Consider the following 19,698-nt stretch of genomic DNA (forward strand, 5'->3'; position numbering starts at 1 on the left):
ATCTTTGTGAGTAAATGTGAAAAAAAATAGCTAATTCAACAAATATTTCTGGAGTGTCTATTATGTGCCAGGCACCAGGATATAGCCATGAACAACACAAACAAAATCTCCGCCTTCGTGGAAATTCCAGTGGGAAAATGCACCAGTAAAATAAAAATGACAGATCTCCAATAATAAACACCACCTGGGTTCCTAGAGCAGGAGAGCTTCTGACCTGCTCTTGTTGGGCTGTTCTCTACCTATTAGAAATCGTCCTATACTGAAATGCTACGGTGGTCATCTTGTGAGTGATTTTTGGTTTCTCCTTAAAGTTCTTCTGTATTTCCCAAATTTTCTACAATGAAACTCTGTTGCTTTTTAATTTAAAAAGAGAGAGAGAGAGAGAGCTTATCAAGAGGAAAGAAAACCTGACAGACAATAAGTTCAAAGTATTAAATCTTGGGAACGTGGAGGGCTTACCTCTTGTTGGCACCTTACTGCCTCTCCGGAACCGGCGGGGGAGGGGAGGGGGGCGGAGAAAAAAAGAGTCTTTAAAAAGCAGCACATATTGCTTTCACTTTGGGTGACTCTTCCTGTCCTCCTCTTGATCTTGAGCTCCTTGGATCTAGTCGAACACGGCTTATTTTGAAGTTTCACACACATTTTAAATTCACTTGTAAACATTCTGGCTGCCAAGAGCCTTGTCTCTTCCTTGCCCCTTTCCACCTGGTTCTCCTGTCCTTTCCCCCACCAAGGTCACCATTGCCCTGCCTCTGTGTGCCAGGTAAACCTTAGTTACTCATTACCGCCCTTGTCGCTTCCATTTCAAGCTGCCGCTTTTCCACAAAGTGAGCTCTGTCTCCAGGTTCCCGCGGTGTCTCCAGATAAAAGGTCAGTCTAAGTTCCCTTTTATTCACCTACGTTTCTAAAAGTTGCCTAATAAATGTGTAAAAGAACTCCTTACCCCTGGTCGGTTGAGGCATTACATTACAGTCTTTTCAGCTTTTGGATTATGATAGAAAATTCTGATTTTGTTTCTGTTTTGTAATTTTTTACAATCAACAGTTGCTTCAAACATCTCGCTTTCTTTAATTTAAAGAAGTTTTTGGTATTTTCCTTATTGCTGTGTTTTTTCCTTACTGACTTTTAGTATGGAAGTTGCCTTGACTTTTGTCGATGTAAAGGGAGAAATCATTTTCCATTTGGGTGAAATTTTAAAAAATTATTTTATCTACTTTTTTTCAAATTGGTAACGTATTTTTATGCTTTTTAAAAACTTTTAAAAATTCCATTAACATATGTACAGTAAAATACACTCATCTTTAATGTAATGGTCAATTATTTTTCCATATGTATATATCTGGTATATAATCATATTTTACATGTGTATATATCATTCTAACCATCACCTGCCTCAAGATATAGAACACTGCCAAGAACCCCCAAATTTATTCCTTCCCAGTCAATATCCTCCATGCCCCACCCTCCTCCATACCAGAGGTAATCACTCTTCTGACTTCTGTCACCATTGATTACTTTTGCCTGTATTTGATCTTGAAATAAGTAGAACCTTCCAGTATTTACCCTTCTGTGTTGAATCCTGTGGTTCAACATTCTCTCCCTGATAGAATGCATCATGGTTTATTCTTTTTTATTGCTACATGGTATTCCATTCAATAAATATAATTCAATGTGTATATCCATTTTCCTGTTGATGGACAGTTGGAATGTTTTCAGGTTTTGCCTATTATGAGAAAAGCTGCTACAAATATTCTTGTCCGCATCTTTCGGAGAACATATGCATTCATTTCTCTTGTGTTTATACCAATGAGTGGAACTGCTGGTTCATAAAGCAGATGAATCTTTCCCTTTAGTCACACTGTTGACATATTTACATGGCACAAAATTCTGAAGGCACAAAGGAGTATAGAGTGAAAAGTCTTTCTCCTACCCTTATATCTCCAGTTTCATAGTTCTCCTTTCCAGAGGCAACCAACATTGCCGGTTTCTTGTGTGTTCCTGTGGAAACACACTCTGCATTTGGGAAGCCTACGTATGAATCATTTCATGTTTTATACCAAAGCAACCACACAATACAAACTCTTTTGTCAACAGCTGTGAATTAATCCCCCCCAGATAGAAGGATCAAGGTTTTCCAGGGGGCCATAGTAATTTGTACAGATAGGTAACTCAGGTAGCTTGATGTGACTAAAGCGAGGCCATGAGTGTCCAGGGGCTGGGGACAGACAATACTGAAATGATAGCCAGAGAGGACAGATCCTGGAAGTCCTTGGATGCCATCCTAGAAAATCGTGGTTGTTATCTTGAAGGAAATATGGAACCACCGAATGGTTCTGAGTTGTAGGTAGAGCGGGGGTGGGGGAGGGGCAGGATTATTTGTAATGTTAAAGATGCCCCTGGAGGATTAAAGGGAGGAGGACCAGCCTGGCAGCTGGGAAACTGTTAGTCTACACAACAGTTGACGATATAGCAATATGAGAACAGTGAAGAACACACGCTGGCACTTGATGACGGATCAGATGTAGGCAGTGAGGCAGAGCTGAGAGATATTGGGGTGTGGAGTACACAACTGTTTTGGAAAAGATAAAAGAACTCAGATATGTTGTGTTTGAGGCCAAGTGTGACACCCAAATGTAATTCTAAGTAATTTCCAAATTTCCTGAGGTCACAAGAGACCACATCGATATGGTTAATTAAAATTGATCTGGGTCATTCCTAAACCTCCTTCTTCCTTTGTTCACTGATTTTCTGGGAGTTGGCTGTCTTCCTGGGAGCCCTGACCGAGCCACACTTTCACACAGGCACTCCTAGGAAAATGACAGCCCAGGATAGGCCCAACGGCCTTGAGCTTGACTCACAGCTTTTTCTCCTGGCAGAATTAAGGAGGAGATTAATGGCCACAGTAGAAAAGAGAATAAAAAAGGACTGAATAATTTGAAGTACAGATAACTGATCTTTGAATAGACTTTTAGAAAAGTATAAGTTTACCGATTTTTGAAATATATTTTTCCCCCAAATGGGAAAATAATGGAATGAGGGGAAGTTAGTTCTGATCTAGTCCTTCCAATGTAACCACAGTAAGCATTCGGGAATACTGTGCTCCCTCCCATTTCTTCCTTAGCCCCTTTTCACATAGCTGTAAATCATACTGCAGTCATTGGAAGGATAAAATAGATTGTGGGATCCTAGTGCCATAGGATGATTTTTTTTTTTAGGCTAGAAGAATATTGAATATAGAGGAGTAAGTTATCATTGTTCACTCCGTACCCCAGTAGAAGCTGTTACTCTCTTTAAGAAATAAAAGGAAATGTGGGCATACGTTGCACGTATTCTAATATATAAACAGGAAGTGACATTGACGCTGAGACAGTCTGGCTTATCAGCACTAGAATGGAACCTACGACTATTTTTTAAATTAGTAAGAACTTCTTTTTTTTTTAATTTACAGAGATTATGTGGCATGATGGTATGAAAAGAGCAGTGGTGCTTGGAATATAGCCCTAGTTTGGGCATTAACTTTGTGGTCTTGGATTTACTTTAACCTCTATTAAATCATTTCAGATTCATGCCTGTCAGTTAACGCTTAGTGTGACCTCCTTTGTCCATGCCTGGTTTATTCCCGTTCCTGGACTTAGGGCTGGGATCGGCCCTCTAAAAACAGGAAGATCATGAATCAGAGAGGAGTACCAAAGAAAATTCCATGAGATGGGATGTTACCAGAAGGGGAAATAAATTCTGGGCAGGCAAAAACGCTAGATAGATATCCATCATAATCTTAGTAATCTTGTAATCTTAGTTTCTTTATCTGTAAAATGATGGGGTTGGGGTAAAAAGTTATATTCCTTAGTCCATGTGGATCAGTTTTCACAGGATTGAAAACACAATATTGCCCAAGTTAAAGTAGGAGAAAAGCTATGTTCTTCTCAGGACTTCTAATTTGTTATCTCCATTCCTTGTGACTTTAGAGCAATTTCATGCATTCAGACCAGGAGTATTAAAGCAGGTTCCTGAGTGACTTTCCTGTTTTTGTGTGCTGTCTGTGTATACTTCCTGCAGAGAGACTGTTTTAATAATAGCAACATACGCCCTGAAACAACATACTTCTTTGACCCCATCACCGTTTTTATCTTTGGAAAGGCTATGATGTGTTACTGGGTGTTAAGAATAGTTTCCTTTTCAGTGTGCAGTGGCCAAACTGAATTTATTTTTACTCAAATGGGATAGGGCCTGACTAATACAATGACTCCCCAGAATTCAAGTTTTTTCATAGCATGTCTTGTTATCCTACAGCTCTGGGGGAGGGGTAGTATCAGGAAAGGCACAAACATACTTGGAACAGAATTTTGCTCCAACAACTATTTTCTCTCCAATCTGTACTTCAGTGATTATTTTTAATGCAACTGGCTCTGGAAAGATAATCCTTGCAGGACCTTTAAATTATGTAATTACACAGAGATGAGGCCTAAGAAAAAGTTCCCTGCTCTATAATTCCAGCAAATTTGTCTATATATCAAGTTCATTAGCAAACTGGAATAGTAACATGGTATCTCCCTATCTCAGAAGGTTGTCAAGCTGCTTAAAATGAGACAATACATGTAAAACACTTGGGCACCGTGTCTGGCATAGAGTAAGCGGTGGTAGTATTAGCTATTACTGATTATCTATACAAAGAATAGAATTCTGTCATAGAGGGTTGTTCTGGGGATCAAAAGGGATAAAGCTGTGAACATAGCATTCAGCACAAAGGAGACAGTTAGAAATAGTTTCTGCTGTTGCAACCAGTAGAAAAAACTCATGGTTGTTTTTAAGAAATAATATTTCCAAAATCAGTAGCTAGCAATCTTTACATTACTTGTGAATGAAAAAAAAGTTTCTGATTAGAATACTGCTTTTCCTGCTGTTTGTCAGTTTAGCCCGATTTTGAGTCAGCAAAATAGTATTATGGTTAATTATATATAATGTATTATAATGAAAAACCCATCCCAGGTTGCCATTTACCAGCTGTTACATCTGGGGAATTCGAATCAAACCGTTGATTTTTCTAAGCCTTCATTTCTTATCTTTAAAAGGTCTATAATAGGGGCACCTGGGTGGCTCAATCAGTTAAGCATGTGACTCTTGGTTTCGGCTCAGGTCGTGATCTCAGGGTCGTGAGATCCAGCCCTGCATCAGATTCTGCACTGGGCGTGGAGCCTGCTTAAGATTTTCTGTCTCCCTCTCCCTCTGCTCCCCACCCCCCCACCACTCACACACGCTCTCTCTCTCTCAAAATAAATAAATAAGTAAATAAAATTAAAAAATAAAAGGGCTATAGTGATATTTGCCTTACATACTTCACATGACTAGAATAAAAGATCATATGAGATTGGATTAATTAAAGAACCCTGAAAAGGACAAAAGAATAGCACTGCAAAAATAAAGTTTCTTGATTTTTATTGTGCATCTACTAAATGCCAAGCTTATGCTAAGTGCTTTATTCATATTATCTCATTTAATCCTCGAAATATCCCCATGAAGCAGGTATTATTTTTGTGTTTGTTTTTACAAGGAAGGATACTAATTAACACATTGAAGATACAAGTGAGGATACAAACTAACATTTATTCAGACTCCTGAATACTCTCAACCTTTTTACAAATGCAAGGTGTTATTATTATCTTTGCATGGTGATATAATAAGCAGTTTTTATGACATGGTGGTGTAGAAAGCACATACACATGATTATTTCAAATAGTAATTAACTGACATGTTTTACTTACACATTTCATATACTTTTAAGGGAATAGTGCTAAATAAAAATAATGACTACCTCTTACAAACTGATATATTAAAAAATGATCATTTTCTAAGATGATGTAGACAGTTCCTTTTCCAAATAGGAACCAGGCCAAACAGTGCTCCTTTCTATTCTGGAAGGCATCCACTTGAGGGACACAGGACTTCACAAGGAAAATAAATCCTCTCTCTAAAGTAAAGAGATTACAACTTATAGTTGGGTCAAACAAAATGGGATCTGGAACAGCTGCTCTCTTCTCAAAGAGCATTTGAACTTCATGAGAAAAAAGGGGCATGGTCAAGCATGCAACCATTACTGCTAATAAGTTGATTTAGTTGTTAGATTGAATATCCTTTAAATTTCAATAAATTCCATGGTTCTAGCCCCAAATAATCAGTTTACTTTAGATTATAATTCTTATAAAAATTCTTATAAATAAACCTCCTAAAAGTGCTAATAGCTTAGCTTTCACATTGTTAGACCTTAGAGTCTTTGAAAGTCCATGCTGAGAAACTTGTGACCTAGGTGTGAGCTGGGCTTTGCTGCTTACTTACACTGAATTTTAAATAACAAAATGGCCTCAAGTCTAATAATTGCAGTGTATTTTAGCCGTCAATCTATAGTTACTCACCAGAAAACCAAGATTGTTGATTCTTGGTGAGGTAGAATCCGCCGCATACTAGAGCCAGATGGTGAGAGCTGATTGTTAAATATTCATGATTTTGAGTGCTGGTTATTAGACCTTGGTAACCTAAAATCAGTCACAATGGAAGCATTTACACCACAGAAATTGGCAAATGCTGGAAATCAGCCCCCTTCCACCTGGCTTCTGCCCCACAGAGCTGGTTTACCATCACACCCAGGGACATCCTGTTTGCAGTGAGATGCTATTGCCAAAGATCAGCAACCTGCTTCTCCTAATACCTAGAAAGTTACCAACCCAGGCAAATGTGAAACTCAGAATAGCAATGTTTAGAGATCAGTTTCCATCTCTGAAGGGCAGAAGCTCTCTTTCAAGTGTCAGCTGCTGCTTGGAAACGAGAGGTTGACATGGAGTACCAAAATATCCTGAGGTCTGTGGCAAGTGAGTTACTCATTCTCCTGGGTGGTAAAGTGAGGGGACATTCATCCCTCCCAACATGATGGGATTATCCTTCCAATACTGCATATGTTTGAAGATCATAGAGTAACAAGATGGGAAAAATTGGAACTCACACAGTTGAAATACTTGAAGAACAATTCTCCACTAGACTAATCATTCATTATTCTACTAATATTGCCTTGTATAAACGCTGCTTTCTCTGTATGTCAGTCAGGCCAGAGCTTCTAACTTAACATTTCCCCTTCCAAGGAATGTTCTAAGAACCATGTTTGTCATTTTGTTTGTTTTCTGCAGATTAACCAGACCTCTATTTAATTCACCTGAGTCCTAACAGAATGTCTGACTCAAAGCTGTGAATACTTAAATTTCTTAGCCTTTGTGGCTTAAAAGTGTAGAAATGAAATTCAGCCTTGGAATACAATCTAGGGTCTTTGCCAAAAAAGAAATATAAATTTCTTCAGACTGTTACTATATAGTGCCTGGTTTGAATCTAGTGAGATCTCCCCCAAATGTGGAACGCATATCATACTTTCAAGACAGCCTCAGAAAAAGGAAGCTACATCAGGCATATTTATGAGGTGGGTGGGCATGGAGTTCTAGAACTTTTAAAATTAACATTTAAAGCAGGAATCCTCAATTGTGGCTCATGTTAGAATCACCTAAGGGGATTTAAAAAAAAAATCTCAATGCCCAGGCTCAGACCAATTGAGAATTTTGGACCCAGACATTGGACATGAGACCCAGACATTGATAGTCTTTAAAGCTCCTCAGATGATTTCAGTGCACACCAAGGTTTGAGAACCATTGGCTTAACGTAGTAAGATTAGTTTTCTGGCAGGTGAGATTTATTATGTTCAGTCGACTTCCTACTACATTAGAAATCTTCATTTCTAAGATGTCTGATTACCCCGTTGTTGGCTTTGAGACTTAAAATAGACAATGAATCATGCATTAAAAATAATGATCTGGAATTAGCCAGCTACCTGACATACCACAGTTAGGATCATGTCACATCCTTGCTCAAAAAGCTTCTCTGTTGATAAGATCTGATGTTGGTGAAGGTGCAGAGAAAAAAGCATTCCAAAACACTTTATTTGACTGTAGAAACTGACATAATTTTTCCAGAGGACAATTTGAAAACATATATCAAATTTTAATGTATATATATATTCAGCAATTCCACTTTTAGGAACATAGCCTAAAGAAATAATTGGGCAAGGAAGATAATCATACAAAGATATTTATTGCAACATTGGTTATGTTAATATATTTTAATATATTTTTTCTAATTTTTTTTTTCATTTCAGTGCATCCAAGCTTTGAAATGCTTGGGGCAGCCCAAGAGTCCTCATAGCATGTATTAACATGCAGCGGTATTCCTGGTACATTACTGAGTGAAAAAAACAAACTAAAAAAAACCCACAAAAAACAAGTGGGCAAAAAACATGATGGTATATCCCACTTATGTTAAAAAGTAGATCTAGGGCGCCTGGGTGGCTCAGTTGGTTAAGCAACTGCCTTCAGCTCAGGTCATGATCCCAGAGTCCTGGGATCGAGTCCCACATCAGGCTCACAGTTCAGCAGAGAGCCTGCTTCTCCCTCTGACCCTCTCCCCTCTCATGCTGTTTCTCTCTAATAAATAAATAAAATCTTTAAAAATAAATAAATAAAAAGATCTATATTTTTATGAATTTTAAAAGGTTGGAAGATGGAACCCAAACTATTAACAGTGACTGTTTCTGGGAAGTAAAATTATGATATGATGGGAGGGAGGAGAATTTTTGCCTTATTCTTTCTATACTTCTGTATTATTGAATTTTTTAAACATGCATATGGTACTACTATCATTTAAATAATTTAAACATTGTTAAATCATTTTTGAATCACCACTTCCTGTGGAATAAGTCTAAACTCCTTAGTTTCATACCTAAAGCATTCAACTTGTCCCCAAACCACATTTGCCTGTCTTTTAGAAATGTTTGTTGACAGAATTTCACCTTCACTCTCCTACTTATACTCACTTGAGCCCAACTGTTCTCACCAAATTTGCTTTCATGTTTTCGGCCTCTGGGAATACGTTTCCTCTTGCTTGCTTGCTTTCCCTCTTCTCCATGAGCTAAAACCCAACTAAGCTACAAAGCTCAGATTGAGTGCTACCAAACAGAGCTCTCTGTCCCTCGAATTCTTATATACTATGATTCTGATACTCAAGAGGTGATCATTATTGAAGAAAGGAATAAATCTTCACAGTCATGTTCAAAATTTCTGTTAAGTTTGGTATTCTCATTTGTAAAATGGAGACATACTACCTATCATGTGCGGTTATTGTGAGGATTATAGTAATTATAAAAAGCACTTACCATATTAGCAGAACATAGTAATCCATAAAATAGCTGGTATTATGATTATCTTTTATATCATCTGATGACATCTCATCTCTCCATCTAGACAGTCAACTACCAGGTAGCAGAAACTCTGTGCCGTATATTCTAGTATCCTCCAAACTCTATGCAGTAGGGCTTCCTATATGATATGCACTTAATGCTTGTTGTTAATGATGATCATGAAGATTGTGAAATATACATACTATTAACTTTCAAAGAAATAACAACTCAGTTTGGAAAAAATTATGACTTCATGGTCCTAAGAATAAAATATTAACAGGAAATTATAACAGTAAAACAATGCTGACATGAAATGCACAAAAGAAACAATATGCTCTTTCATTTAGTGAAATCCCAGAAAATAGGATAAGTCATTCCTAGAATTCTATTTTCCCAAACACAGTCAGTACTTACAAGATGCTAGACAACAATAGTGACTTATTTACAGAAAACACCAGATGAATTTATTTTAATATCTTGTTGGCAGATAACACATCATGCTTCTGTAGAAGGCTCCATGTGTTCAAGATTTTTGACATAATGGGATTTTGTATGTTGTCATAGAAGTAGAACACTCTACTGCAAAGACATAACAAGAATCCCCAAGTCTTGTTATGTTCACTTCCTCAGTTCTAGCTTAAAATCACTACGAGATTACTGCTTTCAAATCTCAGTCAAGTTATTGGCAGCTTGACTGGGAGAGTTTCTGTTGTCACGTAATCCCACGGGACAGATGTGATCCATGTGGCACAGCAAGAGTAACACTGAAACAGTTGGAATCACTTGCTACACTACATTACCCAAGGACAACGCACGTGAGGGTGTTCGTTTATCTTCAAAGGCCTCACAGGTCTTTTGCTGAGCGTGGCCTCTTCTTGTGTTGTCTGCTCATGACTTTACACTTGAACAGACTCGGTCCCTCAGCATGTGTGCCTCACTCTGTGTCCTGTCCAGTAGTCAAACAAGTCAATCACAGGGTGAGTCATTAAAAAAAGATACATAGATACCTTAAATGTTTTTTTAAAGATTTTATTTGTTTATTAGAGAGAGAGAGAGAGCAAGAGAGGGAACACAAGCAGGGGGAGTAGGAGAGGGAGAAGCAGGCTCCCCACTGAGCAGGGAGCCTGATGCGGGGTCTGATCCCAGGACCCTGGGATCATGACCCGAGCCAAAGGCAGACACTTAACGACTGAGCCACCCAGGCAGCCCAATACCTTAAATGTTTTATTTAAACTTAATACTTATGTAACTAGTTCAGCAGTCTTTTCACGAAGGGTCAAGGCCTTCACATTTGGCCTGCTGACTAGCCACAGTTTTTGTCTTTTTCAGGAAGAAAGCATTCAAACCAACCAAGCAAAAAAGCCAACTAGCATATGTGATATGAGCTCATCTACGCAAAATGTATAAAGATATTAGAAAAAGGGATGGAATAACGGAACTTCATTGTAATAGGCAAGGGGAAAAAACAGGTTGCAGAATAATGTGTTTCTTATGGTCTCATCCCAGTAAAAGCAAATAAAGTTCCCTGCATACTGGGACACACAGTGAAAGAACAAGGGGAAATGCATGGGAGGTTGTTAACGTTGGTAAACTCAAGAAGATGAAGACGCAGAGTGTGGAATGTGGCAGCGGAAGAGGGAAATAATTACTTTGATTTTACACTCTTTGTATTGTAATGAGTTATTACAGAAACATATTGTCAATTTGATAATATGAAATAGATGTAATTACTAGAAAACTGAGAAGAATCTACAGAGAAATTATTAAAATTAATGTAAGAATTTCGGAAGATTACTAGATCAAAATAAAAATTTACTGTGTTTCTAAACACTAGCATGGTGTGGAAAACACCATTTACAATAGCAACGAAAAGTACAAAGTATTGGGGAATAAGTCTAACAGAACATATGCAAGACCTGTATAGAGATAATTATATACTTTATTGATGGACATTAAAGGAGATTTCAGTATCTGGAAAGATAAACCACTTTTTTAGATAGGAAGACTCAGTATTTTAAGGAAATTCTCACGAAATGGGTCTATGGGTCCAGTGGAGGAATAGTGATTGTGCCAATGTGGTATAAAGAGACAGATGGAAAAGAATGGAGAGCCCAGACACAGTCGGCACATTATGGGAATTCGGTTTATGGCCGTGTCACAAAACCGTTAAAGACAATTGTCTTGCCCACAGTGATGCAGTCTCCCTGTGGCATCCTATAGCTAACACGTGGCCACGTGGGATTGTGAAGGCCTAGCCCCCCAGCCCCAGAGAGGGACAACTCTGAAGTACCTCAGATTCAAAGCTCCCTGTGAGTGAGCAGAGGCTTTCCTCAAGATTGCTTTATAGCCCAACTTCTCCCTCTGTCCAGCCCGGCTTCAGCCCCTTCCCTCTCCCATCCACACTTGGTCTGATCCCAAGAGTTCTCCCTAATAAATTTTCTGCACATAATCTCTGTCTCAGAGTCTCCTTCCCTAGTGGAATATAAATTGTTATGAGCACTTTATAAAACCATTGGGGATTACTTGGTAAAGTTGAAGAAATCTTAAAACTTCCATTCCAGGTCTTAGGTATATATACTCGAGAAATTCTCACCCAAAAATTTACGATGGGGTTCTTCTTGGTGGAAAGAGATGAAGATGTTATCAGGAAGGGGCCACATGGGCTTCTAAGGTACTGGAAAAGGTTAAATTACTTCAAACAATAAGAAAATACAGAAGATTGTCCCCATAAAATGAAGAGAGGGAGGACTGACTTGTCTGAGGGATCATGGCTTTGTTTTCAGGTGCTGAGGGAATTGAGGATGAACTCACTGACTGAACTCTCTAAGTCACGGGTAAGAGAATCCAGAACAGTTGCACATCTGTAGAAGGGAAATCTAGAAGTTGGTTCTGAAGCCGGCTTTGCATCTGAATACACAGGAGGCAAGTTGAGGGGGTGGTCCAGGTAAAGGGAACAGCACCAGCAAAGGCTTTCTAAACTGGACAAAGCAGAAAGAGTCCCACAGAGAGTTAGAAATTTTGCTATAAAGAATGAGGCCAGGGGGGTGCCTGGGTGGTTCAGTCAGTTGGGCATCTGACTCTTGATTGCAGCTTGGGTCATGATCTCAGGGCCATGGGGTCAAGCCCTGAGTCGGGCTCCACTCTCAGCAGGGAGTCTGCTTGTCCCTCTTCCTCTGCCCCTCCTCTCTCTCTCTCTCTCTCTCTCTCTCTCTCAAATTAATAAATAAATCTTAAAAAAAAGAATGAGGCCAGGTAATGGAATATCTTGAAAGCCAATTAGAATGATGCATATTTGATACATTGGAAAGAAGAGCCAGAACAGTTGAGTACAGGAAGAGCATCCTGGAAGAGGTATTTCAGGAAGAGGTAACCAGCACAGTTCCTATTCCTGGGAGTAAGATTTTCACCTTTATAAACATGTACTCTTGTCCTGACTGGGGGGAAAAAAGCCTTCTATTAAATGGCATTGGTGAATAATAAGAGCAGCAGCTAACTTGGAACAATCTCTAAGCTTAATTAATTACCAGACTGCTATGTGATTGCCCAGTTTGGTGCTGGTCTCTGATGAGGAGTGTATTCTCAGACGCAGCTGTTGTTTCGGACAGCGTTGTTGTCTTTGCATGCTAAAATGGCTAACGTTGTCCTTAAATGACTGACGGAGAGCTGCTCTGTCTTTGGGGTTACAATAGCATCTATGTCTGATCTTACACAAGCCATGCTTATGTTCGTGCATCTACTGATTGCAGCGGGAGAGTCCATCCTGCCATTCTGTTATGTGCACTGTGCCAGTGACACATTCTATTTTTCGCAAAGCTAAAAGCCATGAAGGTAATAGACAAAGTCTCACATCCTGAAAAGGTTCAAGGTTGCTTTTGTTTCCAGTGCCTCTTACTACCTTTTGGAAGACACATGATTAAAATACAATGTTATTGGGGCGCCTGGGTGGCTCAGTTGGTTAAACGACTGCCTTCGGCTCAGGTCATGATCCTGGAGTCCCGGGATCGCGTCCCGCATCGGGCTCCCTGCTGCTCAGCAGGGAGTCTGCTTCTCCCTCTGACCCTCCCCCCTCTCAGGTGCTCTCTCTCTCTCTCATTCTCGCTCTCTCAAATAAATAAATAATCTTTTTAAAAATTAAAAAAAAATAAAATACAATGTTATTGGGCCTAAGGTTTCAGGTTAATCCCTTGGTGAGAGTGAGTTTCCTTTAGGTTCTCTGGCTTTGGATGGTATTTCTAATGATTGCCCTGGCTCCTTTCACAAAAATGGGGCCACACAACAATCCTTCCCTGTAGTTTAATTCCACTGCAGATTCTGGAGCTAATCCTCTTGTGAGACCAGGGAAATCACAGAACCTGGGATATTAGTTCTATGGCGTGGAGCAAAATTGTCGCTGTATCTGGTCCCCTTCTGTTATTGCAACCTCCAGGCAGGAAAGGACACTGGTCTACCTTTTTGTGACTGAGGCTCTGTAGTCCCTGTTAAGTACCTAGTCCTATCTCTGCAGATGTCCCTTTCCTTTAGGGTTCCAGACTTTCCCTCCTCACTTGCAAATTTCAGGAAGTGCGCTCTACGCATACCGATTGCCCCTGTCTGGGACTGTGTTACTGCCAATGCATCCCTGGCACCCTGCAGCCACTAGAGAAGATGCAAAGTGGCCCCTCCCTACACTGTTTCCCGAGGAAGAGGAGCTCAGATGTAAACTGGCCAATGTCCTTGGTCTATATAACTTGTGTGGTATGAAGGTGTGTTGCGGGGGTGGAAGGAAGGAAAGGGAAATGGGGTGAAAAATAAGTGATTAAAAAAAGTAAGTAAATTAAAAAAAAAGGTAAGTAAATTAAATTTTTTTCTACCCCATCTTGAGGTGTAACATACATGAAGCACAGACTTTTTAAATTTATATTTTAATGAATTTTTACATATTGGATACACTCAGGAAGCCCCTACCCAGATCAAGATACAGAACATTCCTCACAGCCCCAAAGAGATCTTGAATCCCTTTCTAGGCAATATCTAACACCCCCACCAGCCTGTACCCAGAGATAACTACTATTCTGACATCTGTCACCATATGTTAGTTTTGCTCTTCTTGAACTTGATATAAATGTAATCATACAGTATGTTCTTTTTGTATCTGGCTTCTTTTGCTCACTGTTATGTCTGTGCTATTCACCCATGTTGTTAGTCTTTGTTCTTTTAACTGGTTCATTTTCCTTAGGTTTATCTCCCCTTGGCTCATTTCACCATTGGAGTGGGGAGACCAAGAGTTAGGAGAGAGCATGCTTTCAGGGTGGACCTTAGGTCAGAGGAAAAGCAGTCTCTGTGGCTCCCACACAATCTACCCAGTTGTAAGACACAAGGTTCCATGTAGCTTTAGGACTAAAGCTTAATAGGGACGTTCCTAGAGCATTGCAGTGGACACCTGGATGATGGCCAACTTTCCATCTTGCCTCAATCAGTGCTGTGCTCCGTTTATCTTTTGGCATCTTCCTTAGTATATTCCTCTGACTATGATGCTTGCCTAGACAGGGTTCTCCCCTGATCGTGTGATCTTCTGTGAGTGCTTAAGTACAGATCCTGCTGATTTCCTAATCTGTTCACTGCTCTCGCTCCTGACCAAAGAGTAAAAGAGTAGAGCTGGTTTAGGACAAATCCACGATTATTCTTCACAGAGCAAGTCCTACTGATGGGGGTGCTGTAGCATTCTTAACTGTTGACAAAGGGCAACTCATTAATTTAGTGTAAAATTTATTATCTTGCTGATGTCAGCTCTTGTGCTAGTCTTCCAGAAGATGCATTAACTTTCTGACACTTTGTTCTTTTTCCATGTGCAAGTAATTAATTCATATCCTGGTACAAAACTTTGTATCCCTCCTGTTCTATCCCTTTAAACACTTAATTTAAAGGTTAGGTTCTCATTTTGTAAGAAAGGACTATGAATCCATTCTTTGCCTGCTCCCTGAATCCATATCCCCCTCAAAGTAGAGAGAAAGAGAGAACATGAGTCTTCTGGTGCCCCCCATTGATCCCTGAGCTCATCTTTGGTACAATCTTCCTAGAACTTTTACTGCACAAACCCTTCGTTGTCATCTAATCACCTAATTTCTTTTCCCGTAAATAACCTGCCCTTTCTATTACTATCTTCTTCTGGAAAGGTTTGTGATTCCTTAGCTACTTACCTATGGAAGAAAAGGGGTGGGGGTGGAGGTGGGGATGGTTTGGTTGTGGGTATGTGTGTGTGTCTTCAATGAAACTCTACTTACTGTTGGCTTTTATTACTTCATTTCAAAGAAGGCTTCACATTTCTCTCTTGTCCTGCTACTGATGCTGTCACAGGTGTTTGAGGAAGAACATGGCTTATCTGCATCCAAGTTTTATTTACTCATCTGTCTTCCTCATTAGGTTAGTCACCAGTGAATGGTGACTGCATGTGTCAGCACAGAGGTACTGACTTCAAGGATAGTGACGAGAGTAGTGGACGGGACTCAGTCACACTTCACCCCTGCTTGGAAAACCGGGTCCTGCTCTGCTGCTGCTGGTAGCCATTTACCACTTGATTCATAATCAACACAAAGGGAAAGTAAGTTCCAATGTGATCAGTATGACTTTTTTTGACACCGAGTCAAATATAGAAAATAGTCTGATGATGATCTTTTTTGTTTGTTTCTTAAAGGGCTTAGAACTTCAAGAAGGAGTGAAACAAAAGCCTTGTTGAAAGTGAAGACTTTTTCTTCCCTTCATCCCCATTCAACCGCATAGTTTGAGCACTGATTATGCATTAGACACTGGGAACACAAAGGTTGGTGAGGAGAAGGTCCCTTGTTTCCAGACTGAGAGTGGCAGGCCAGAAAGGCAGACTGACCTGGGGCATAAACGACAATTGAACACGAGGTGGTGAGTGCCGTAATGCAAGGAGGAAAACTTCGAGGTGTGGCGGCAGAGGCGAGAGGCCAGCTCTGCCTGGGCAGTCTGTCCACCCCACATAGACATGACTAACCAGAGAAATTGGCTAATAAGAAAATTCATGAAAGCAGGATTCTCTGTAACCAGTAATCACAGTTTGTGTAGTCCTCCAGGAAGTGGACCTTCAGACGCAACTTACTGGTTGGTATATTTGCCAGGGGAGAGAGAAAGAAGGATTGAGCAGAGGGAGAAGCCAAACTTCAATGCACGCCTCAGGCAATTCCTTAGGAAGCTCTGGAGCTTCGATCAGATCACCCCTCAGACTTGTCCCACATTGGGCCAAATGAGCCCGACCTTTATATCCTTACCTTAACCCTTCACTGCGTATGGGCTACCCTAGAAGGGTGTGACCTTGGGGAAGGCGGATCTCTGCAGCTAAGGCAATCCCTACTAGAACCGACAGCTGAGGGCGGTCTGTCAGATGCACTGCCAGATGACCCCTTGTGCTTTGTGTATGTCCAGCAGGCCTCCCTTCCTCAGGAGGGGAAGGCTAGCAAAACAAATTACACCTGCTATTGCTGGGCCTAGTCTTGGGCCTGCAACTAAGACTCAGTATATCTCTCCGCCACTCACCATTCTGGAATCCCCTCACTCTCGGTAGCATCTCTGCTGGTTTCGGTGGCTTAGCTGGTGGCATGACCATTCCTAAGGGGAATGAGCCCCTTGTCTCCATGTCCTTCTCAGGCTAGGAGTACTTACTCTCATCTCTCTCATGTTTCCACCACCATCTGCCAAGACTGTAACGAGAGGTACCCAAGTAGATCACTGAGTTCCACATGTTCCTCCATGCCCCCATTGTGTAATAGTGGCCCTGCCTCCTCTTGATCAGGGTCAATTAGTCCTGCCTGAATAGTGACTCCTCTTCACCTTTGCTGGTCCCTTAGCACAAGAAGCTTGAAATGCTCAGGGATAGCCTGCTTATAGTTTAATGAGGTTCTTATTGTTTTCCCTGGGGGAAAATGGTTCCCTTTGGGGATCAGAATCGCTAACCCTGAAGAACCTAATGTAAGGAGATGGTCAGCACAAATTCCCTAGGTGGGTTATTGGAATGGTGGTAAGTAGGATCATTCCTGCTTTGACCTTTTATCTCCCAGTGTCATGAACTTGTTCTACTGGGGACACTGCACCCTGAGAATGGTGCCCTGTCCTTACAAACTATTGGCTCTGAGCTGGTACTTAAGCATATCTTCAGCAAACCATTCCAAATCTCTATCTGGCCAGTAGCTTCTGGTTGGGATGGCATGTGATAAAGCCAAGGGAATCCCATGGTCATGGGTCCACTCTCACATTTCCTTTGCTGTGAAGTGGGTCCTTGGTCTGATGGCTATTATGTGGGATCCCATGTTGGTGGATCAAATGTTCCATAAGCTCTTGGACAGTGGTGCTAGCAGAGGCTCTGTAGGCAGAAAAAGCTAGCATATAACCAGAATATTTGTCTATTACTGTCAAAAAAAAAATGAGTGGAAGGGGTCCAGTGTATTCAACTTCTTACCAAGGTGCTATTTGGTGTCCCTTCTTTGGGAAACAGTATTGCAATGGTGGCTCAACATTGCTTTCTGTTACTGACATGTTGCCCATTGGACAGTGACACCATTAGATCAGATTCAGTAAGTGGTAACCTGTGCAATTGGGCTCATACACAGTCTCTGTTTTTCCCCATGGCTCTGTCTATGTGCCCCTCATGCCAGCTGCGGGGTGATCAATGACATAGGCTGACTGCCATCAACCAGCCAAGTCATTTTGTCTATTTGGTTGTTTAGTGCCTCTTTCATGGTGGTTTCTCCCTAGTAGGTGTTAATGTGTGAAACAAAGATCTTCACATTCCATGTCAACTCCCATATGTCCATCCACAAATATATATATGCTACTTAATGAGAAGTACTCTCAAGACACCAAAAATCAGTCATTTCCATTTAACCTCTGGGAACTCATTATTCAAACTTTCCCAGTCTAACCTTTGGATAACTTTCCCCACAAGGACTGTCTCTACATTGACAGCAGAAATTTAGTGTCAAGATTTAGCTTTTCAACTGTTTTTAGAAAAAGACACCACTGAAGCTTGCTCTCCATAAAAGGTCAGTAATTTATTACTCCCACCTGTCTTCAAATATTCTAAGACCTCTATCCCTAATGTTGTTTGTCTTTGAGGAATGTTAGGCTGTGTTTAAAGATTTGGTCTTTAGAATGTGTAATTTGGCAGAGCAGTCTCAAGTTTTATACTTAAAGGGATTAATATCCATTACAGGAAGGTGAATGAAAAACAAAGCATTCTTATTCTGAGGGATGATTTTTAACATGAACTTTTAAACCATTCAGAAAATATTGTCAATTAACCCTTTTAATTTGGGAAATATCTTTTATGTTATGTAACTATCTCTAACATTAAAAGATATTAAAATGTTAGTATCCTCTTCATTGCTGAAAACTAGTCTCCCAACTTCGTTTTGTATATGAGCAAAGGATGAAATTATTTCTGACACCTACAATAATTGTCGTTGAATAAAGGGTTGTTATTAGAAAGAAGTTATCCAACCAGTTAGGCCTGTGGCAGTTGCATAAACAGGGCCTTGTTCCCTGTTAATGGTAGTATCCCACAAACCCTGTGGACTCATAGGTAAACCAAAAGTACAATCCAACTTGGCTTATGGGTTTATAAGGATATTTCATCTTGTTCTGATGTACAACATGAAAGGTTTAGCATTGCAAGAAGTCTTGGTCATCAGCATCTCCCCATTTTAGCTACTCTCACCAATTAATTACACAATTATTAAGGCAAGAGACTGATAAAGCTCAGTGTTACGTACCTTAAAGTTATCAAGAACTTCCTATAGTTGGTTCATTTCCTTCCAGGTTGCAGATAGTATAGGAGTATTTTTTGGTTCCTTTGTATTTCTTTTTTCAAGGATGCTTGCTTTGAACCACGAGTCACAATTCTACCCCTCCTGTTTGTACCTGCCCTTTTCCCCCTCTTTTTCCTCCTCTTTGGTTGCTACACCCCATTCATACCCATGAGAGAGTGAAGGAAAGCCAGAGGAAACAAAAGAAAAGGCTCAGTTGAGTCAGGGAAGTACCTTATACTAGAGAGAAGTGCCTATGTGCTCTTCCACTGCTTTCTCCAAAACACAATATAGATTGTTTTATATTCTTCCACTGTCTGCTGCTGTTAGAAGTAAAAATTCAGTGCATGAATTTGAGTATCAAGAAAAATCATGAATACAGTTATCTGAAACCCACTTCATTGGACACCGATGAATGTAACTGGGATACCAACCCCTTGTCAAATCAAAGGAAAGAATTAAGCATCAATTCTCTGTTTAAGCTAATAGGTTTAGTTGAGGAGGAAACATTCTTCTTTACAGAAGAATTTCAGCTAAGTGTGGAAGGAATGATAGGTTTGTAAAATAATTATTTAAAATCCCTGAAATAACTGATTCAGGCAAAGATCCAAATGGTTGATACCATTATTGGAAGGGCCG

General features: G+C 40.2%; 1 long non-coding RNA gene across 1 annotated transcript; it reads left to right on the top strand.

Annotated features, from left to right (window-relative positions):
- Positions 1-173: 173 nt before the first annotated feature.
- On the top strand, positions 174-18,863 carry LOC113929244. The gene is made up of 4 exons (XR_003522135.2): positions 174-283; positions 810-870; positions 15,662-15,839; positions 15,933-18,863. It is a non-coding gene; the product is annotated as an uncharacterized LOC113929244 (long non-coding RNA).
- Positions 18,864-19,698: the final 835 nt, after the last annotated feature.

Source organism: Zalophus californianus, chromosome 5, assembly GCF_009762305.2.
Source record: "Zalophus californianus isolate mZalCal1 chromosome 5, mZalCal1.pri.v2, whole genome shotgun sequence".
NCBI lineage: Eukaryota > Metazoa > Chordata > Mammalia > Carnivora > Otariidae > Zalophus > Zalophus californianus.